Source organism: Schistocerca americana, chromosome 9, assembly GCF_021461395.2.
Source record: "Schistocerca americana isolate TAMUIC-IGC-003095 chromosome 9, iqSchAmer2.1, whole genome shotgun sequence".
Taxonomy (NCBI): domain Eukaryota; kingdom Metazoa; phylum Arthropoda; class Insecta; order Orthoptera; family Acrididae; genus Schistocerca; species Schistocerca americana.
In genome coordinates, this window is record NC_060127.1 from 211,912,082 (window position 1) to 211,935,869 (window position 23,788).

The 23,788-nt window shown below is 43.6% G+C and overlaps 1 protein-coding gene across 1 annotated transcript in view; it reads left to right on the plus strand.

Moving 5' to 3' along the window:
- The first annotated feature begins 1,744 nt into the window (after window positions 1-1,744).
- The window catches only part of LOC124551356 (arylalkylamine N-acetyltransferase 1-like), a 71,602-nt gene continuing 49,558 nt past the window's right edge, over window positions 1,745-23,788 (plus strand). Inside the window, exon 1 of the mRNA XM_047126390.1 lies at window positions 1,745-1,785. The gene's annotated coding sequence lies outside the window, so the exon portion shown is untranslated. The remainder of the gene's footprint in view (window positions 1,786-23,788) is intronic.

The window sequence follows — 23,788 nt, forward strand, 5'->3', positions numbered from 1 at the left end:
ATCCCGTGCACAATCTCCTCATTCCTTCCTTTATCACTCCACTTAATTTTCAACATTCATCTGTAGCATCACATCTCAAATGCTCCGATTTTCTTATGTTCCGGTTTTTCCACAGTCCATGTTTCATTACCACGTAATGCTGCGCTCCAAACGCACAGTCTCAGAAATTTCTTTCTCAAGTTACGGCCTATGTTTGATATTAGTAGATTTCTCCTGGACAGGAACGCCATTTTTGCCAGTGCTAGTCTGCCTTTGATTTCCTCCTTACTAAGTAACAGAACTCCTTAACTTCGTCTACTTCGTGACCATCTATCGTGATCTGCTGAATGGAACGAACAGGCTAATGAGTACAGATCATGGGCTGAGAGTAAATCGAAGGAAGACGAAAGTAATGAAAACTAGCAGAAATGAAAACAGCGAGACACTTTCTGCCAGTTTTCATTACTTTCGTCTTTCTTCGATTTACTCTCAACCCATGTTCTGTACTCATTAGATTGTTCGTTCCATTCAGCAGATTCTGTAATTCTTCACTTCCACTGAATACAGTGATGTCATCAGCGAATCTTATCATTGATATCCTTTCACCTCGACTTTTAATTCCACACTAGAGTTTTTTTTTTAATTTCCGTCATTGCTTCTTCGATGTATAGACTGAACAGCAGGGGTCAAATACTACGTGCCTGTCTTACGCCCTTTTTACTCCGAGCGATTTGTTCTTGGTGTTTCACTCTTATTGCCTTTTCGCTTTTGTACATATTGTATATTATACGTCTCCTCAGAATTTCGAACATGTTGCACCATTTTACACTGCCGAACGCCTTTTCCAGGTCGACGAATCCTATGAATGTGTCTTGAATTTTCTTTAGTTTTGCTTACGTTATCAACTGCAAAATCAGAATTGGCTCTCTGTCGCCTATACATTTTCTAAAGCCAAACTGATGGTCAGTTAACACATCCTCAATTTTCTTTTCCATTCTTCTGTATATTATTCCTGTCAGCAACTTCAACGTATGAGCTGTTGAGCTGATTGTGCGATAATTCTCGCACTTGTCAGCTCTTAATGTCCATTAAATGTCGATATTTCGGCTTTTAGAGTTTATTTCCGATAAGTTTCGGAAAGAAAGCCTAAAAACATACATACGGAAGGTCGACAGACTTTCATTCAATCTATATGCCAGACGAAACCATTATGGAGTGATTAAAAAAAAAAAATGAAAATGTGCTTCATTTCTCTCATCTTTATTGGTATACTCCTAGCACGACGTGTCCCACAAACGTTTGCCGTCTTTAAATTTCTCTGAAACTCTGTCCTTAAAGTTTCTTCCGCCTCGCACATTGTCCTCTACATCAGAACAGCATTTAACCCCGTACACAGTGACAAAGGAGGAACTTTTGTCGGGTGCTTGGCACGGCATTGCTGCACACGACACTATGTATTGGCTGGACTGATGGGTAGAGGGGAGGGTAGGATTTCGGCTGTCGGGTGGTTCTACCCGTCCGACATTCCGATAAGGAAAGTTCGATGGTCGGTCGGTCAAAACGCCTACACACGTCAAGCTTCTCGGTCCGGTCGGTCCGTTGGTATGTGTGCGTGTATGTGTAGAGCCCTTAAAAGCGACGTCGAAGGTCGAACAGGACAGTCACGTGGAAGAGGTCGCTGAACTGTGAGAGGGTCATTACCGCGCGCGCCCCTGTCAGGCGGCTCAGCCGTGCGCGCAGCACACAGCCGAGGCGACCACAGCAGCTCCGTGTCGCCTCTCTCGTCCGCCGCGTCGTACGACATCGGTGAGTACCCATCTCAAGCACCTACAAGCTTGACAAGCGCCAAGCCTTTTGTTCGAGCGTGCTTCACCGTCCGTGGGCTAATTCTGTGCAAGCAAATGTAGGAGTCTTATAGGTGATTACAGGGGCCTCCACGCCTGCAGTTTAACTGTGCAGCTATCCATACTCGTAGAAATCTGTACACTTATCCGAAACAGTGTGCGTGCTTGGATTGGAATAACAAAGTGGTTCACAGACGGCGAAAGGACCGATTTTACTCGGTTAGCCTTTATTCGCACACCCAATAAGACCGCAAGGGAAACAGCGGTGCAATGTTTCGTACGAATTCCGTCATCTGCAGTACTGAAGTCGCTTTGCGGGATCGTAATAGCTTGAAGACTTCGCTGCTAGCTTTCGCTATTAGCTACAGATATTCTTTTGAGTATTATGAAAAAACACAACACAAAAAAAGTGCATGACGCAAACGGATCAAAACAACGTTCCGCTGCAGAGTGAAAATTTCATTCTGGAAACATCTAGGCTGTGGTGAAGCCATTTCTCCGCAATATCCTTTCTTCCAGGAGTGCTAGTTCTACAAGGTATGCAGGAGAGCTTCTGCGGAGTTTGGAAGGTAGGAGACGAGGTACTGGCTGAATTGAAGCTATGAGGACGATTCGTGAGTCGTGCTTGGGTAGCTCAGTTGGTTGCCCGCGAAAGGCAAAGGTCCCGAGTTCGAGTCTCGGTCCGGCACACAGCTTTAATCTGCCAGGAAGTTTCAAGGTTCTGTTGTCGGTGCCCGTTGCGGCAGACCGTTTGTAGACCACCAGCTGCCATTCTCTTTATTATACTTGTCCGCATTGGGCTCTGTTCCTCTGCACTCTTCGCGACTTCCGTGCAATCTTCGTGACCCTAATGTGACAATGAGTGACGAAAATGCCTCACTGTGTAGTTGCAGCTGCGTAGCTTCATTAATTTGTTCCGCAAATCGGGTAGCAGGTTCTTTATTTTTACACTACGCGTCACGTCAAGCTTTTAAACATATTACGCGCCCGCTCTTTCGTTTTCAGAGGTTGGCTGGAGCTGCATATTCTATATCCCACAATTCAGAAAGATTCCGGTAGCCTTCAGTACAATGTAAAAGTGCACCTTCGATCATGGAGGCGTTCTGCATCACGGACAGAGTTATTCTGAAATTCCACCTAAACTAAACACACACACACACACATGCCTCTTTGACGTTGGAACGTTCATTTCGTTTCAACTACGTTGTGCTGACAGACTGACGAGTACAACTTGGCCCTTTACTATTTTTTTTAAAAAAAGTGTGCAAGGGAAGCAATATAGAGGGTGGTCCATTGATCTTGAGCGGGCCAAATATCTCACGAAATAGGCGTCAAACGAAAAAATTACGAAGTACGAAACTTGTCTAGCTTGAAGGGGGAAACCAGATGGCGCTATGGTTGGCCCGCTACGTGGCGCTGCCATAGGTCAAACGGATATCAACTCCGTTTTTTTAAATAGGAACCCCCATTTTTATTACATATTCGTGTAGTACGTAAAGAAATATGAATGTTTTAGTTGGACCACTTTTTTCGCTTTGTGATAGATGGCGCTGTAATAGTCACAAACATATGGCTCACAATTTTAGACGATCAATTGGTAACAGATAGGTTTTTAAATTAAAATACAGAATGTAGGTACATTTGAACATTTTATTTCAGTTTTTCCAATGTGATACGTGTAAAAATGGTTCCAATGGCTCTAAGCACAATGGGACTTAACATCTGAGGTCATCAGTCCCCTAGAACTTAGAACCACTTAAACCTAACTAACCTAAGGACATCACACACATCTATTCCCGAGGCAGGATTCGAACCTGCTACCGTAGCAGTCGCGCGGTTCCGGGTTGAAACGCCTAGAACCGCTCGGCCACATTGGCCGGCTGATACATGTACCTTTGTGAACTTATCATTTCTAAGAACGCATGCTGTTACAGTGTGATTACCTGTAAATATCACATTCATGCAATAAATGCTCAAAATGATGTCCGTCAACCTCAATGCATTTGGCAATACGTGTAACGACATTCCTCTCAACAGCGAGTAGTTCGCTTTCCGTAATGTTCGCACATGCACTGACAATGCGCTGACGCATGTTGTCAGGCGTTGTCGGTGGATCGCGATAGCAAATATCCTTCAACTTTCCCCACAGAAAGAAATTCAGGGACGTCAGATCCGGTGAACGTGCTTCGACGACCAATCCACCTGTCATGAAATATGCTATTCAATAGCGCTTCAACCGCACGCGAGCTATGTGCCGGACATCTATCATGTTGGAAGTACATCGCCATTCTGTCATGCAGTGAAACATCTTGTAGTAACATCGGTAGAACATTACGTAGGAAATCAGCATACATTGCACCATTTAGATTGCGATCGATAAAATGGGAGCCAACTATGCTTCCTCCCATAATGCCGCACCATACGTTAACCCACCAAGGTTGCTGATGTTCCACTTGTCGCAGCCATCGTGGATATTCCGTTGCCCAATATGCCGGTTTACGTTACCGCTGTTGGTGAATGACGCTTCGTCGCTAAATAGAACGCGTGCAAAAAATCTGTCATCGTTATTTCTCTTGTGCCCAGTGGCAGAACTGTATACGACGTTCAAAGTCGTCGTCATGCAATTCTTGGCGCATAGAAATATGGTACGGGTGCAATCGATGTTGATGTAGCATTCTCCACACCGACGTTTTTGTTTCTCGCGCAATTTGTCTGCTACTGATGTCGGATTAGCCGCGACAGCAGCTAAAACACCTACTTGGGCATCATCATTTGTTGTAGGTCGTGGTTGACGTTTCACATGTGGCTGAACACTTCCTGTTTCCTTAAATAACGTAACTATCCGGCGAACGGTCCCGACACTCGGATGATGTCGTCCAGGATACCGAGCAGCACACATAGCACACGCCCGTTGTGCATTTTGATCACAATATACGTACATCAACACGATATCGACCTTTTCCCGCAATTGGTAAATGGTCCATTTTAACACGAGTTATGTATCACGAAGCAAATACAGTCCGCACTGGCGGAATGTTACGTGATACCACGTAGTTATACGTTTGTGACAATTACAGCGCCATCTATCACAAAGCGAAAGAAGTGGTCCAACTAAAACATTCATATTTCTTTAGGTATTACACGAATATGTAATAAAAAATGGGGGCTCCTATTTAAGAAAACCCAGTTGATATCCGTTTGACCTACGGCAGCGCCATCTATCGAGACAACCATGGCGCCATCTGGTTTCCCCCTTGCAGCTTGACGAGTTTCGTTCTTTGTAGTTTTTTCGTTTGATGCTTATTTCCTGAGATATTTGGCCCGGTCACTATTAATGGACCACCGTGTATAGCACAACGCACAGGAGAATACAATAAACATGTCCTTAAAACTTTCTCGCCACTTTCCAACTTCATATAAAACCAGCCCTTAGAAAATGATCTGCCGATGATGAAAAAATGCACCTCTATACTCTAGTTCAGTCGTCCCTCTTTCACAATCTCTTGTTCGAAATTTAGCTTGCATTTTCTGGCCACTAACCAATACTAGTGAAAACTTTCAAATCAGTCTGCTTTGAGATTGATTTTCTGCGAAGATGTTGGAGGATATTTAGGCAAAGCTTCTTTGCTTTCACTGTAGAGAGGAAACAACTTAAGGTTTCTGGATTATATGAACACGCAAATTCTAATGAACCTACAGACCCGGTGCTACCTGCAGTTTTTCATAATAGTTTAGCAAAATGTCCCTGTTTTATTTTTCATATTTTGCAGCACTGAGGACCAGAGGCTTGGGTTGTTTGGGGGAGGAGACCAGACAGCGAGGTCATCGGTCTCATCGGATTAGGGAAGGACGGGGAAGGAAGTCGGCCGTACCCTTAAAAGGAACCATCGCAGCATTTGCCTGGAGCGATTGAGGGAAATCAGATTTCATTCTTAATTCATTATTGATAAGTTCTAAAAAAAATATTAAATAACTGTAAAAATGGATATAAATTAATAAACACTAATAGCTGGCTAATTTGGAAACTTCATAGTCGATGTAGTATCACTAAATGCAACAAGATAATCCAGGCTACAATCGCTGACCTTACCTACGTAAAAGTCATGTCAGGAACGAGAAACAGAACAGAACTTGCAGAATACGCTGAGGTGAGAAGTCGTGGGATAGAAATATACACATACGCAGACGGTGGTAATATCTTTTACACAAGGTATAAAAGGGCGGTGAATTGGTGTAACTGTCATTTATACTCAGGTGATTCAGTTGAAAAAGTTTCCGAAGTGATTACGCCCACGCGACGGGAATTAATAGACTCTGAACACGGAATCGTAGCTGCAGCTACACACATGGAACATTCCATTCCAAAAATCGTTAGGGGATTCAAATTTCCGAGATACACAGAGTCAAGAGTGTGCCGAGAACAACAAATTTCAGGTATTACCTGTCAGCACGGGCAACTCAGTCACCGACGGTATTCACTTAAAGACCGAGAGCAGCGGTGTTTGCGTAGAGCTGTCAGTGCTAACAGACCAGCAGCGCTCCATGAAACAGCCCCGGAAATCAATGTGAGGCGTACGCCGAGCGTATCCGTTACAACAGTGCGACGAAATGGGCAATGGCAGCACATGACTGACGCCTTTGCTAACAGCACGAAATCGACTGCAGTGACTATACGAGTTGGACCCTATACGACTGAGCCGGCCGCGGTGGCCGAGCGGTTCTAGGCGCTTCAGTCCGGAATCGTACTGCTGCTGCGGTCTCAGGTTCGAATCCTGCCTCGGGCATGGATGTGTGTGATGTCCGTAGGTTAGTTAGGTTTCAGTAGTTCTAAGTTCTAGGGGACTGATGACCTCAGAAGTTAAGTCCCATAGTGCTCAGAGCCATTTGAACCGTTTCATAGTAAATTGTCAATAAGGCACTGTGCTAGATGGTACTGGTTCCATGATGGTGTGGCAGTGTTTACATGGAATACACTGGGTCCTCTGGTCCAGTTGAACCGATCATTGACTGGAAATGGTTATTTTGGGCTACTTCGTGACAATTTTCCACAGCTACAGAAGCACCATGGATCAATATTTTTAGAGGGGACGTACTACGACTTAAGTCCATGCCACGTAGATTGGTGCACTACCCTGGGGAGGAGCAGCTCCGACATGATATTAGGAGATATCCCATGACTTTTACCGAGCGAGGTGGCGCAGTGGTAGCATACTGGACTCGCATTCGGGGGGACGACGGTTCAATCCCGCGTCCGGCCATCCTGATTTCGGTTTTCCGCGATTTCCCTAAATCGCTCCAGGCAAATGCTGGGATGGTTCCTTTGAAAGGGCACGGCCGACTTCCTTCCCCATCCTTCCGTAATCCGATGAGACCGATGACCTCGCAGTTTGGGCTCTTCCCCCAAAACAACCCAATCCCATGACTTTTATCGCTTCAGTGGAAGTCCGATAACTGGCAAGAAATCAGTGTTCAGAGGAGCACTGTGTGGGTATTCACGTTAAGGCAGATTATTTCTTCCCATAATTTATTTTTCCGGCACACTCTAAGTTTCAATCTTCTTTCCTCACTTGACAGACATTGCAGTGGAGAAATACAAAAGACTCATATTAGCGGATGATCAAAAAGTCAGTATAAATTTGAAAACTGAATAAATCACGAAATAATGTAGATACAGAGGTAAAAATTGAAACACATGTTTGGAATGACATGGGGTTTTATTAGAACCAAAAAAATACAAAAGTTCAAAAAATGTCCTATATATGGCGCTTCATCTGATCAGAATAGCAATAATCAGCATAACGAAGTAAGACAAAGCAAAGGTGATGTACTTTACAGGAAATGCTCAATATGTCTGTGGTGTCACCGCCAGACACCACACTTGCTAGGTGGTAGCCTTTAAATCGGCCGCGGTCCGTTAGTATACGTCGGACCCGCGTGTCGCCACTGTCAGTGATTGCAGACCGAGCGCCGTCACACGGCAGGTCTAGAGAGACGACCTAGCACTCGCCCCAGTTGTACAGCCGACTTTGCTAGCGAGGGTTCACTGACAAATTACGCTCTCATTTGCCGAGACGATAGTTAGCATAGCCTTCAGCTACGTCATTTGCTACGACCTAGCAAGGTGCCATTATCATTTGCTATTTATCTTGTGATACATGTACCGTCAGACCGATGTTCACCAATTATGAATTGAAGTTAAGTATTCCAGTAGTTACTTACGTTCTTTGCTACTATAAATTCCCTTACCTGTTCCAGACCTCACGCCAGCCTGCGTGAGCTTAAACGCGTGTCGTTCGGCTTCCTCTCCTAGTGACTTGGCTGTCTTGCCAAGTCACAACAATGTCCACCATCATTCCTCAACAATAGCTGTAGTCGAGGAATAATGTCGTGAAAAGCACTGTAAAGCATGTCCGGAGTTATGGTGAGGCATTGGCGTCGGATGTTGTCTTTCAGCATCCCTAGAGATTTTGGGCGATCACAACACACTTGCGACTTCAGGTAACCCCAAAGCCAATAATCGCACGGACTGAGCTCTGGAGACCTGGGAGGCCAAGCATGACGAAAGTGGCGGCTGAGCACAAGATCGTCATCAAACGACGCGCGCAAGAGAGCTTTCACGTGTCTAGCAACACTTTTTTTTTGTTCTAATAAAACCCCATGTTATTCCAAGCGTGTGTGTCAATTTTTACCTCTCTGTCTACATTATTCCGTGCTTTATTAAGCTTTCAAATTTATACTCACTTTTTGATCACCCGGTATATCTATTATTACGAAGAGTGGAGTAGGTGCGCAAATTATTCTTCATGGTCCTTCAGTGTTCTGTGGATGCGTACTGAGTTTTACACTTAGTAATGCTGATGCTAGTGCGCATGGTAATATTTGGGTTACTGTGGCTCTAGTTCGCGGAGGTGAAGTGGAGACTATATTAGGGCTGGAGACTTTTAACAGCCGAGAAGTTATTGCTTATCGTACGTTTCACATATGTGAAGTGTATAACAGAGACCGTGGTTCATCTTACTATATGTCTACAATGCCGTTGGTTTTTAGGACAAGGAATCGTCGTAAAATAAACGAATCAGAGTCTATGTCCGTATGAGTTAAAGGTGCACTGAATTGTGCCAAGATTAAAATTGTTGGTGTTGTGACACATTACTATAGAAACTGAAATAAAGTTCCTGTACTTTACTTTAAACAGCCGAGAAGTTGAAACTTCCTGGCGGATTAAAACTGTGTGCCGGACCAAGACTCGAACTCGGGACCTTTGCCTTTCGCGGGCAAGTGCTCTACCAACTGAGCTACCCAAGCACGACTCACGCCTCGTCCTCACAGCTTTACTTCTGCCAGTACCTCGTCTCCTACCTTCCAAACTTCGCAGAAGCTCTCCTGCATACCTTGCAGAACTAACACTCCTGAATGAAAGGATATTGCGGAGAACTGGCTTAGTCACAACCTGGGGGATGTTTCTAGAATGAAATGTTCACTATACAGCGGAGTGTGAGCTGGAGAGCTTTTGTAAAGTTTGGAAGGTAGGAGACGAGGTACTGGCAGAAGTAAAGCTGTGAGGACGAGGCGTGAGTCGTGCTTGGGTAGCTCAGCTGGTAGAGCACTTGCCCGCGAAAGGCAAAGGTCCCGAGTTCGAGTCTTGGTCCTGCACACAGTTTTAATTTGCCAGGAAGTTTCATATCAGCGTACACTCCGCGGTAGAGTGAAAATTTCATTCCAGCCGAGAAGTTATTGTTTATCGTACGTCTCAGATATGTGAAGTGTATAACATAGATCGTGGTTCATTTTACTATATGTCTACAATGTCGTTGATTTTTACTACAAGGAATGCCAAAAATAATAAATTATAAACAAAAAACTTGCTTGGGTTAACTAAGACACCTCTCGGGTGCGCAAGGCTTAAGATCAACCCCAGTAACTACTGCCTGAAAGCGTTCATTAACAATTCTGTCAACAGCTGCAATATTGACGTTGGCCTCTCAGTATATATATATATATATATATATATATATATATATATATATATATATATATATATATATATATATATATATATTCTTTGGTGCCGTTTCTTGTCAACAATATCAGCTTATTCCCAAGAATTAGCAGCTTTCACTCAGTTAATACTAGACAAAATTCCAATCTGTATTTGGATCACACGTCCATGACTCTTGTGCAGGAAGGTGTGCAGTATACTGCTGCATCCATCTTCAGTAAGCTACCATAGGAATTCAAAAACCTTAGCTGTAATACGCTCGCATTGAAATCCACACTGAAGAGTTTCCTCATGGGTCACCCTTTCTATTCTGCCGAGGAGTTCCTTACAAAAATTAAGCAGATTCCTGTGTTATATTCTTGACTGCATTCATTTAAACGTATGGCTTGTCTTTCTTTGGGTTCATAAACATTTTATTCTATCTGTTATTACCTTTATGTTGTAATTTTATATACCGACACGTTCCATGACCTTGGACATTTGCTTCTCAATTTGGTCCTACGGAACTAGACGTGTAAAATAAAAAAAAATATTTTAGGCAACTAGTTTTCAAACCTAGCCTACTGAGGCTACGAAAAGCAGTATATGTTTTTCAGTGAACGGTTATTACAACAAAAAGTTCAAATATGACAGATATTATATGAGTACAAATATACCTGTACTGACAGAGCCTGATCTTAATAGTAAACATCTAAGTGGCAGCACGTACCTTATAAATGATAGCAGAATGAATGCCACAATCCATACGTGCCTCTTAAGAAGTCAAAACCAAACAGAAAGTCAACACAACTTGCAGCAGCAGGAGACTCTCGATGGCGACAGCTAGCGTCGCGCCTCGCGTAAAAGCGAACGTCCACAGCAAATGGGCGTGTCGTGTTTTAGATGTGGATGCGTCTAAACCTGACACTGATACAGTGACCGACAACAACAAATGTTCAAGTATTACAAAAGTACAAATATTAGTGTCGCGTATACCCGTTACATATTTGAACATACGACAAGCGTTTCATGTTCATGCGCGCGTCCACGGCTAATAGGAGGCATCGTAGCGCCTTTATTAACCAGTCACATTTAATATAAAAAACAGTGAGACAAAACACATTTCTTCCTCCATTACGAATTTCGCGTTATACATACAGGTGATTTTCTTCCAAAAATCTGCGTGTATCAATAGTTTACATACATAAAAAATTTAAAAACAATACATATCGCTTAGCCTAAAAGTTTTGAAAAGAACGTAGTTACATAGTCCTACTAAAACAGAATCTTATGGATTTTATATTTATAAAGTGGTTCAAATGGCTGTAAGCACTATGGGTGTGGACTGAAGCGCCTAGTACCGCTCGGTCACGGCGGTCGGCTTTTTTGTTTATAGAAAATAATAGTGGCCCTATCACATTTCCTTGGGGAACTCATAACGATACCCTTGTCTCTGATGACACTCGCCCTCGAAGATAATATACTGGGTTTTTCTACATACATACCTTTTTATAATAGTCTTACTTTTTTTGCGCTCCTGGAAACTTTACTCCAGGACAGCCGCCCCATGGTAAACCACTGTTCTGCGTGACAGATTTCACAGTACTGTTTTCGTCTGCTCCTGTGTTGTCAACAATCTGGATTCTCAACGTCGAAGCTTGCGATTTACTTAACACTTGAGCTGGCTAATAGGGTCAGCTATAAGATTTTTTCTCTTGTCCGGACGACATGTTGATACAATTCTTAGTGTAATAATTACTCAGAAAATTACTCAAACACTAATGCCAAATCGACAAAAGCGGATAATTCCAAGTTAAATCGCTTCTCGTTCAGACGCCACGTAACGGCCACGGTAATGGCGCAAAACGACATCGTGTCGACGTGAGTCTAGCAGCTTCGCGCAGTGGAGGTGTGTGTGATTTGGGGATCTTATGGGCGCCCAACGGCGAGGTTACCAGCACCCTAAGAATGCTTAACGAATGTGGATAAGAACGAAAACTGCCATACACGCATGCACACTGAAATGACCACAAAATTACTCTATCGCACAGGCACTCCCACTAAAACCAATAAGGAGGCTAAGATAGCTAATCAAGAAATTGAAACAGAGGGAAAACAAAACACAAAAGAGCTAATAGGACAGCACAGGGAAATGTGAGTGGCTGACCGCTTACAAAAAACTTGGGTGAGCCAGCCACCGCGATGACACATTAAAAACATCTCCCCAAAAGCTTGTTAAAAACGTGGGACAATTCACGAAACTTTAAAACGCGAACCACATTCGTTTGATCATTGCGTAAAATGGACTGCAGATCCGCCGGCAAATCCGTTGCAGTCCGCTAGTCAGCAAATAAAATGCAGTACAATAAAATGTGGTACACCGTGATCTGCACGCCACAACACCACACATCGGAGGGCCCTCTCACCGGAGTAAAAATCCATGCGTCATAGGCCTGTGGCCGATGCGAAGACGAGTGAGGACCACCTCGTTCCGTCGACGTGGCTCGAAGGAATTACGCCACGGCCGAGTTGTGGCCTTGACGACACGATGTTCCCAGCGACACAGGACTTTATACCGCAAAAGCGAGGTGACGGCATGCAGTGGGACATCGCACTGAAAGACCCGGCGGTCACGACACGCCTCCATGGCTGCTCGATCAGCCCTTTCAGAAATGGTTCAAATGGCTCTGAGCACTATGGGACTTAACTTCTGAGGTCATCAGTCCCCTAGAACTTACAACTACTTAAACCTAACTAAACTAAGGACATCACACACATCCATGCCCGAGGCAGGATTCGAACCTGCGACCGTATCTGTAGCGCGGCTCCAGACTGTAGCGCCTAGAACCGCTCGGCCACTCCGGCTGGCGATCAGCCCTTTCATTCCCCAGAATTCCCGCGTGCCCTGTCACCCAGCAGAAAGACATCTCCTTCCTCAGTCGCTGTAGTTGGAGGAGGGTGCCCTGGATAGTCTGGCTTACTTTATCTGCTGGGCACAAGCGCTCGAGAGAAAAAGGGCGCTCAAAGAGTCTGAACAGACGAGAAATCTAACGCTGGGAGAATGTGTCATCTGCTCCAGTGCCCCCAAGATTGCATATAATTCTGCGTCAAAGACGCAGTCTGACCTTGAGGACACGATCCGGGAAGGCGATAGAGTAAACCTACATGAAAGCGCTTTGTTTTGGTGACATTCATGTCTCGTGTATTTTTATCCATTTTTTGCTGATGTACTCGTATTTTGTAAGCCTGAAAACTGTTTCCATTTCGTACCCTGTCTTTTCCAGGCCATTTTCCTGACTGGTTTCGGTTAAACTCTTGAACTGAGAAACTTTCACCGAAACGACAGACAGACTGTAAACACATCAAGGTGCGCGAGCACGGCACTGCCGTAGTGGGGTGAACGATGCGGGCAGCGCTCCCTCCGTTGCGAGTACAAGTCGTTAGTGTGTGTGGTCTTAAAATCTGTAAAGTTCCCCACGTTTGAAAGACTTTTTAATTATTTGCGTAAGCGTCAATGTTCGTAAACACATTCAGCATTCACTGTATCTGCCACCAACCAATGGGTATTCTTTTTTATCCAATAGTATCACGTACGACTAAACGTGTTATGTCATCCTTCATGGATATAGCGAGCGAGGTCGATGTATCCGTTTTGAGTCTACCCAAGAAGCGATCAAAGAAGAAATCATTAACACGTGGTTATTAATGTGTATGAAACGGAGCTCTTCTATCCAGAGCAGTCAGTGATTGACATTCTTTTGAAAACAGCTGCTTCTACAGGTGTTCGCCGTTCTTCATTGTATTGTGTTATATGAGTGCAAGACTAGACACTTTTTGAGGTCTCCCAAGAAAGTGCTGATGACTTTGTTAGAAATGCGATACGAAGGCACATGAGGCTTTTTTTATATGTATAACGAATTGCCAACAATTGACCAGGTGGTTGCTGCCGTGAAAGAAGATTCAAATTTGGGCAATTTTCGGTTAACAACATTCATAAATAATTAAAAGAAATATATTTTAAATATATTCGGCGTAGACGCGATAGCTTGCTAACAGACAGGGATCGTATCGTTTTGTGCAGGTGGCGTTATCTAACGAACCATTAAATTGTTGAGAGAGGAAGGGAGACCCATTTTCTATTTGAAACAGACATAGTTGAATGCAGGATATATCTGAAGTAACGTCTGGGTAGATAATGCCATAAAATCCTCTAAACAAGCGTTTCTGTCCGCATTATCCACCGGAAACAATGACCCAACCGTTAAAGGTGACAGAAAAGCAGGTTTCGTCGAAGGCTGTAGATATTCTAATCCAAGAAAATCATGAGAAAATGTACGCAGATGCGTTCGAGAAATGCTTAAAGGTGTCCTTCCTCGGTTTCAGAAAAACGCAGTTATTTTTCTTGATAACGCTCCGTACCATTCTCGTCGTAAAGAAAAAGCTCTTAATGCGGATTCCAAACAGCAAGATGTATCAGAATGATAAAATCTTAAAATATCGATTTTGAAGACAGTATGTCGGAGAAAGAACTACCAGAAATCGTTGAAGAAAACAGTGCCACACAACGAGTATGCAGCTGATGAAAGAGCTAACAATATAAGGAAAACTGTTCTTCCAATTCCTTCGTACTACTGCGAATTAAACGTCAATGAGTTGCTCTGGGCCACAGTCCAAGAGAGAGAGAGAGAGAGAGAGAGAGAGAGAGAGAACAAAAAAAAACAGTACATACAGAATGTCGGAAGTTAAAGTAATTAGAATAAGTAGTAAAAACAGTGACTGCAGAAAAGAGGAACAAATGTATCCTCTATGTGGTGGAAAAAAGTTGAGTCAAATCTGGAATTTAAACCTGAATGAAAATAGTTTGAGTTCGATAGAATGAAATTAGTTTCATCGTACATTTAACATCATTGCAAACTAGTATTGTTGTTAAAATGGCCTGTGTTTGCATCTGCTTTCCCGCCTGTTCGTGTTTTACGCTTTTTTCTTTCATTACATTGTAGCCAAAGTTCACAACAAAGGGATTATCACGAGCAGCTCATGTTTCAGTGTGACGTCTGCCAGGCGGTCAACTGCACAGCGTACACGAAATATTTTAGACACTCCTACTTTCACTGCAACGGGCGGTGGTCGTCCCAGCTCTCGGTGAATAGACCATAGTGTCCAGAATTTTGGGTGCCTGGTAGCAGCCCAGCACGTATTTAGCTTTTCCAGATGAGCTCTACTCTTCTGCTGTTCCTTTAAGAATTTGTATTTGTTTGTGCACGGTTTCGTTGTTCTGAGATAGCACCAATGGGTCGTCTGCAAATCCGTTACCTTATGATATAACTGTCATATACTTGGCATCATGTAGCTGCAGTTCTGTATGTGCGCTCTGTTTTTGCCGATTCCACTCGACAATGGCCACTTGGCTGGGACTGCGGTAGTTAATTTTAAGAGTAAATAGATGTTAGTCAATGGCGACCCTGATATCTTTTTTAAAAGGTGTACAAAACTGTGAACTCTAGTTGTTGTTGTTGTTGTTGTTGTTGTTGTTGTTGTGGTCTTCAGTCCTGAGACTGGTTTGATGCAGCTCTCTATACTACTCTATCCTGTGCAAGCTTCTTCATCTCCCAGTACCTACTGCAGCCTACATCCTTCTGAATCTGCTTAGTGTATTCATCTCTTGGTCTCCCTCTACGATTTTTACCCTCCACGCTGCCCTCCAATACTAAATTGGTGATCCCTCGATGTCTCAGAACATGTCCTACCAACCGATCCCTTCTTCTTGTCAAGTTGTGCCACAAGCTCCTCTTCTCCCCAATTCTGTTCAATACTTCCTCATTAGTTATGTGATCTACCCATCTAATCTTCAGCATTCTTCTGTAGCACCACATTTCGAAAGCTTCTATTCTCTTCTTGTCTAAACTATTTATCGTCCACGTTTCACTTCCATACATGGATACACTCCATACAAATACTTTCAGAAACGACTTCCTGACACTTAAATCCACACTCGATGTTAACAAATTTTTCTTCTTCAGAAACGCTTTCCTTGCCATTGCCAGTCTACATTTTATATCCTCTCTACTTCGACCATCATCAGTTATTTTGCTCCCCAAATAGCAAAACTCTTTGAAACTTCCTGGCATATTAAAACTGTGTGCCCGACCGAGACTCGAACTCGGAACCTTTGCCTTTCGCGGTCAAGTGCCCTACCAACTGAGCTACCGAAGCACGACTCACGCCCGGTACTCACAGCTTTACTTCTGCCAGTACCTCGTCTCCTACCTTCCAAACTTTACAGAAGCTCTCCCGAGTTCGAGTCTCGGTCGGGCACACAGTTGTAATCTGCCAGAAAGTTTCATATCAGCGCACACTCCGCTGCAGAGTGAAAATCTCATTCTGGAAACATCCCCCAGGCTGTGGCTAAGCCATGTCTCTGCAATATCCTTTCTTTCAGGAGTGCTAGTTCTGTAAGGTTCGCAGGAGAGCTTCTGTAAAGTTTGGAAGGTAGGAGACGAGGTACTGGCAGAAGTAAAGCTGTGAGTACCGGGCGTGAGTCGTGCTTCGGTAGCTCAGTTGGTAGAGCACTTGCCCGCGAAAGGCAAAGGTCCCGAGTTCGAGTCTCGGTCGGGTACACAGTTTTAATCTGCCAGGAAGTTTCATATCAGCGCACACTCCGCTGCAGAGTGAAAATCTCATTCTGGAAACATCCCCCAGGCTGTGGCTAAGCCATGTCTCCGCAATATCCTTTCTTTCAGGAGTGCTAGTTCTGCAAGGTTCGCAGGAGAGCTTCTGTAAAGTTTGGAAGGTAGGAGACGAGGTACTGGCAGAAGTAAAGCTGTGAGTACCGGGCGTGAGTCGTGCTTCGGTAGCTCAGTTGGTACAGCACTTGCCCGCGAAAGGCAATGGTCCCGAGTTCGAGTCTCGGTCAGGCACACAGTTTTAATCTGCCAGGAAGTTTCATATCAGCGCACACTCCGCTGCAGAGTGAAAATCTCATTCTGGAAACATCCCCCAGGCTGTGGCTAAGCCATGTCTCCGCAATATCCTTTCTTTCAGGAGTGCTAGTTCTGCAAGGTTCGCAGGAGAGCTTCTGTTAAGTTTGGAAGGTAGGAGACGAGGTACTGGCAGAAGTAAAGCTGTGAGTAGCGGGCGTGAGTCGTGCTTCGGTAGCTCAGTTGGTACAGCACTTGCCCGCGAAAGGCAATGGTCCCGAGTTCGAGTCTCGGTCGGGTACACAGTTTTAATCTGCCAGGAAGTTTCATATCAGCGCACACTCCGCTGCAGAGTGAAAATCTCGTTCTGGAAATATCCCCCAGGCTGTGGCTAAGCCATGTCTCCGCAATATCCTTTCTTTCAGGAGTGCTAGTTCTGCAAGGTTCGCAGGAGAGCTTCTGTAAAGTTTGGAAGGTAGGAGACGAGGTACTGGCAGAAGTAAAGCTGTGAGTACCGTTCGTGAGTCGTGCTTCGGTAGCTCAGTTGGTAGGGCACTTGCCCGCGAAAGGCAAAGGTCCAGAGATCGAGTCTCGGTCGGGCACACAGTTTTAATCTGCCAGGAAGTTTCATATCAGCGCACACTCCGCTGCAGAGTGAAAATTTCATTCTGGAAACATCCCCCAGGCTGTGGCTAAGCCATGTCTCCGCAATATCCTTTCTTTCAGGAGTGCTAGATCTGCAAGGTTCGCAGGAGAGCTTCTGCAAACTTTGGAAAGTAGGAGACGAGGTACTGGCAGAAGTAAAGCTGTGAGTAGCGGGCGTGAGTCGTGCTTCGGTAGCTCAGTTGGCAGAGCACTTGCCCGCGAAAGGCAAAGGTCCCAAGTTCGTGTCTCGGTCGGGCACACAGTTTTAATCTGCCAGGAAGTTTCATATCAGCGGACACTCAGCTGCAGAGTGAAAATCTCATTCAGCAAAACTCCTTTACTACTTTAAGTGTCTCATTTCCTAATCTAATTCCCTCAGCCTCACCCGACTTAATTAGACTACATTCCATTATCCTAGTTTTGCTTTTGTTGATGTTCATCTTATACCCTCCTTTCAGGACACTGTCCATTCCGTTCAACTGCCCTTCCAAGTCCTTTGCTGTCTCTGACAGAATTACAATGTCATCGGCGAATCTCGAAGTTTTTATTTCTTTTCCATGGATTTTAATACCTACTCCGAACTTTTCTATTGTTTCCTTTACTGCTTGCTCAATATACAGATTGAATAACATCGGGGATAGGCTAGAACCCTGTCTCACTCCATTCCCAACCACTGCTTCCCTTTCATACCCCTTGACTCTTATAACTGCCATCTGCTTTCTGTACAAATTGTAAATAGCCTTTTGCTCCCTGTATTTTACCCCTGCCACCTTCAGAATTTGAAAGAGAGTATTCCAGGCAACATTGTCAAAAGCTTTCTCTAAGTCTACAAATGCTAGAAACGTAGGTTTGCCTTTCCTTAATCTTTCTTCTAAGATAAGTCGTAGGGTCAGTATTGCCTCACGTGTTCTAGCATTTCTACGGAATCCAAACTGATCTTCCCCGAGGTCGGCTTCTATCAGTTTTTCCATTCGTCTGTAAAGTATTCGCGTTAGTATTTTGCAGCTGTGGCTTATTAAACTGATAGTTCGGTAATTTTCATATCTGTCAACACCTGCTTTCTTTGGGATTGGAATTATTATATTCTTCTTGAAGTCTGAGGGTATTTCGCCTGTCTCATACATCTTGCTCACCAGGTGGTAGAGTTTTGTCAGGACTCGCTCTCCCAAGGCTGTCAGTAGTTCTAATGGAATGTTGTCTAATCCGGGGGCCTTGTTTCGACTCAGGTCTTTCAGTGCTCTGTCAAACTCTTCACGCAGTATCGTATCTCCCATTTCATCTTCATCTACATCCTGTTTCATTTCCATAATATTGTCCTCAAGTACCTCGCCCTTGTATAGACCCTGTATATACTCTTTCCACCTTTCTCCTTTCCCTTCTTTGCTTAGAACTGGGTTTCCATCTGAGCTCTTGATATTCATACAAATCGTTCTCTTTTCTCCAAAGGTCTCTTTAATTTTTCTATACGCAGTATCTATCTTACCCCTAGTGCGATAAGCCTCTACATCCTTACATTTGTCCTCTAGCCATCCCTGCTTAGCCATTTTGCACTTCCTGTCAATCTCATATTTGAGACGTTTGCATTCCTTTTTGCCTGCTTCATTTACTGCATTTTTATATTTTCTCCTTTCATCAATTTAATTCAATATATCTTCTGTTACCCAGGGATTTCTACTAGCCCTCGTCTTTTTACCTACTTGTTCCTCTGCTGCCTTCACTACTTTATCCCTCAAAGCTACCCATTCTTCTTCTGCTGTATTTCTTTCCCCCATTCCTGTCAACTGTTCCCTTATGCTGTCCCTGAAACTCTGTACAACCTGTGGTTTAGGCAGTTTATCCAGGTCCCATCTCCTTAAATTCCCACCTTTTTGCAGCTTCTTCAGTTTCAATCTGCAGTTCATAACCAATAGATTGTGGTCAGAATCCACATCTGCCCCTGGAAATGTCCTACAATTTAAAACCTGGTTCCTAAATCTCTGTCTTACCATTATATAATCTATCTGATACCTTTTAGTATCTCCAGGGTTCTTCCATGTATTCAACCTTCTTTCATGATTCTTAAACCAAGTGTTAGCTGCGATTAAGCTATGCTCTGCGCAAAACTCTACCAGACGGCTTCCTCTTTCATTTCTTAGCCCCAATCCATATTCACCTACTATGTTTCCTTCTCTCCCTTTTCCTACGCTTGAATTCCAGTCACCCATGACTATTAAATTTTCGTCTCCCTTCACTATTTGAATAATTTCTTTTATCTCCTCATACATTTCATCAATTTCTTCGTCATCTGCAGAGCTAGTTGGCATATAAACTTGTACTACTGTAGTAGGCGTGGGCTTCGTGTCTATCTTCGCCACAATAATGCGTTCACTATTCTGTTTGTAGTAGCTTACCCGTACTGCTATTTTTTATTCATTATTAAACCTACTCCTGCATTACCCCTATTTGATTTTGTATTTATAAGCCTGTATTCACCTGACCAAAAGTCTTGTTCCTCCTGCCACCGAACTTCACTAATTCCCACTATATCTAACTTTAACCTATCCATTTCCCTTTTTAAATTTTCTAGCCTACCTGCCCGATTAAGGGATCTGACATTCCACGCTCCGATCCGTAGAACGCCAGTTTTCTTTCTCCTGATAACGACGTCCTCCTGAGTAGTCCCCGCCCGGAGATCCGAATGGGGGACTATTTTACCTCCGGAATATTTTACCCAAGAGGTCGCCATCATCATTTAATCATACAGTAAAGCTGCATGCCCTCGGGAAAAATTACGGCTGTAGTTTCCCCTTGCTTTCAGCCGTTCGAAGTACCAGAACAGCAAGGCTATTTTGGTTAGTGTTACAAGGCCAGATCATTCAATCATCCAGACTGTTGCCCCTGCAACTACTGAAAAGGCTGCTGCCCCTCTTCAGGAACCACACGTTTGTCTGGCCTCTCAACAGATACCCCTCCGTTGTGGTTGCACCTACGGTACGGTAATAGCTGAAAATGCCCACCTCGCTTCGTCTTTATTTTAATTTGTTTTCTGAGAACATTCCAATTCACTTCAACATTCGAAAACACCAGAAAAATGAACCTCCAAAAAATCTAAAAAATGGTGCTTCAAGCTGAGAAATACTCTCGAATGCTCAAACGTTTGTTAAATCCACTCAAGTATTCCACAAAAATCTAATTTCAGAAAGTTCTCTGTCACTAAGTCAGTAATCACTTTATGGAACACCCAGAACATTTCGAAAGATTAATAAATATTCGAGGACGTTAAAAATCTTTGAACTTTTATGAAACATTTTAGAACATTCAGAAACGTACAAGATCATTAAAGGAAATACAGTTCTCTCTGGGGTACTCTAGAACACTCTGGGCTAGTCTAGAAAAATCCAGAATATTTCAGAAAATTCGAAAACAAACGTTAATTCTAGAATATTCGTAAATGCTCCAACATTGTAAATAAATCTCGAATTTTTTCCATTTAAATATACATTCCACGTCTACAGCTATGTGCCTACTCTGCAGTTCACACTTGAGTACTTGGCAGACGGTTCATTGAACCTTTTCACGTTATATCTCTGCAACTCCACTATTAAAGAGTGCATGGTAAAAATGAACACTTCAATCTGAAACGGGATCCGGAAGTGGTAAATTACTGAGACCAGAGTCAGCAGCAAAATTTAAAAAAATTATTTCAGTACCATACATTTACACTAAGCACACATTGCTAACCTGAACACTTTTATTAAAGTAATAAAATTACTGCACTGGAACACACCCAAAGCCAAAAAATGAGAAAGGAGCCAGTAAGAAACGGTATGAAGCTATTATTTAAATGCGCCCAAAATCAGATTAGACCACTTAGCAGAAATTGTTTTAAAAATACGACTAAAGCAAAATAGTTTAATTTACAATCCGGGATTTAGCAGTGAAGAACACAAAAGGGTTCAGCCTGAATATTAGTTCAGAAGCTGGTATTTACATTCGCCATTGGAAGCCTGAGGCAGTCCCCACTCATTCTGAGCAGGTAGAATACAGTATAATCCAATTAGGTTTTGGAGCTTCTAACAACCCTACCACAACAAAGGTCAACCTCTCGATACCAGCAATATTCTACTGTGTTTCTGTAAAATAGTTAACGTATTCCTGTGACAACATTTAGATTTGATTTCATTAATGTAGAGGTACTTTGATACATCGATATGTTTATATTGCAATGATATTACTCTTATATGTATTCTTTCTTTTGTCACAATGATCTTTGACGTACTTGTAATTCTGATTTTTGGGCGCGTAAGCGGTTATTAGAAAGTCAAGACTTGGTCTTCATGTTGAAACTACGCAAATTGTAGTCAGTTTATGAAATGTGAACTTTATCAGTGAGGAAGATATTTTCAAGTATGTTTTACATTGTGAAGTAATGGTGCAACAAAAGTAATAAAAAAGAAGTGTAACTTAAATTCGGAGTGCTGATTACTTTTTTACATCACCATTGCGCTAACTTGCGAAAGTTTAATCTTCAAGAATGGTTTATAAAACACATTCAAGAATGGTTTATAAAACACATCTATAAAACTTTTGAATATCGCAGAATAACACCTAGGCCTCTTTGCATCCGAGCTTGGAATCATCACCACCTAGATTTTCGACGATTGAGCCATGAGTTCACAAAGAGATCAGCGTGGGAAACACGAAAAGATGAGTGCCTAGTTTATCCATTATTTCATGAAATGACTTTATGAACTGTGCTTTGACACCTGCCACATAATATAACTTTGTTGTTGCCCGAAAATGCAATATTTAGCAGCGTGAGCAACACTACAATCATAATTAATTTTTGACCTGTGTTGTGGTGGGACTGTTAGAAGACCCAACCGCATAAGAGAGGCGCTAACAGCACCAGTGGGAGGATGCAAATCAGGTTTCCCTCAAATAAACGCTGTAACATACGTGATCGTTAGCTACCTTTGAAATTGGAAGTGTTGGGTTTATGTTAGTCAAGAATGCCTTTACGGCAACAAGGACGCCGTTATAAACATCTCACTGAGTTTGTACGAGATCGTGTAATGAGGCTACGAGAAGCTGAATTTTCCGCCTGTGATACTGCAGAGAAACTTGGCAGGAATGTAGCCACAGTACAAGATTGCTGGCAGCGATGATTACGGGAATGTACGGTCGCAAAAGACTGGGCTCTGGATGGCCACATGACACTACCGAGAGGCGAGAGGGAAGACTATAGTGTACGGCGTATGGCTCTGGCGCAGCGTGCTGCATATGCAGCAGCAATTTTGGCAGCAGTTGGCACCACAGTGACACAAGGAACTGTTATGAAGCGGTTACGTCAACGACAGTTTCGAGCCAGACTCCCTGGCTCAAATGGCTCTGAGCACTATGGGACTTAACATCTGAGGTCATCAGTCCCCTAGAACTTAGAACTACTTAAACCTAACTCACCTAAGGACATCACATACATCCATGCCCGAGGCAGGATTCGAACCTGCGACCGTAGCAGTCGCGCGGTTCCGGACTGAAGCGCCCACAGCGGCTCGGTCACCGCGTCCGGCCCAGACTCCCTGTACCGTGCATTCGACTCACCCAAAACGACCGCCATTTTCGATTTCAGTGGTGTTAATCGAGACCTCGTTGGAGGGCAGGCTGAAGGTCAGTTGCATTTTCTGTGAAAGCTGGTTCTGCCTCGGTGTCAGTGATGGCCGTGTGTCGTTTAGGAGGAGACCTGCTGAGTGACTGCAACCAATGTGTCTGCATGCTGGATGCGCTGGACCTACACGTGGAGTTACGGTGTGGGGCGCAATTACGTATGAGAGCAGGAACACTCTCCCGGTTATTGCACGCACCCTGCCTGCAAATTTGTATGTCGGTCTGGTGATTCTACGTTTTTTGCGCCATTCATGAACAGCATTCCAGGGGGTGTTTTCCAACAGTATAATGCTTGCCCACTTACCCAGCATGCCCTACAGTGTGTCGAGATGTTGCCTTGGCCTGCTCAATCACCAGATCTGTCTCCAGTCGAGCACATGTAGGGCAACTGCAGCATCATCCACAAGCAGCATTAACACTTCCTGTACCGAACGAGCGCACCAAGCAAGGAACTGTATCCCCCACATTGACATTCAACACCTGTACAACACAATGCATGCAAGTTTGCATGTTTGTATTCAACATTCTGGGCGCTACACCGGCTATTAGTGTACCAGCATGTCACATTTGCAATGGGTTATCTCGCAATTACATTAATCTCTGATCTTCCAACCTTAATCATTTACGTGTGTTACCTAGATAAATATATTTCCGAAATTTTGGTACTCTCTCTCTCTTTGTCTCTATCTCTCTCTCTTTCTATGCATGTCTGTCTGTCTCTCTCTCTCTCTCTCTCTCCCTCTCTCTCTCTCTGTCTGTCTCTCTCTCCCCCTGCCTCT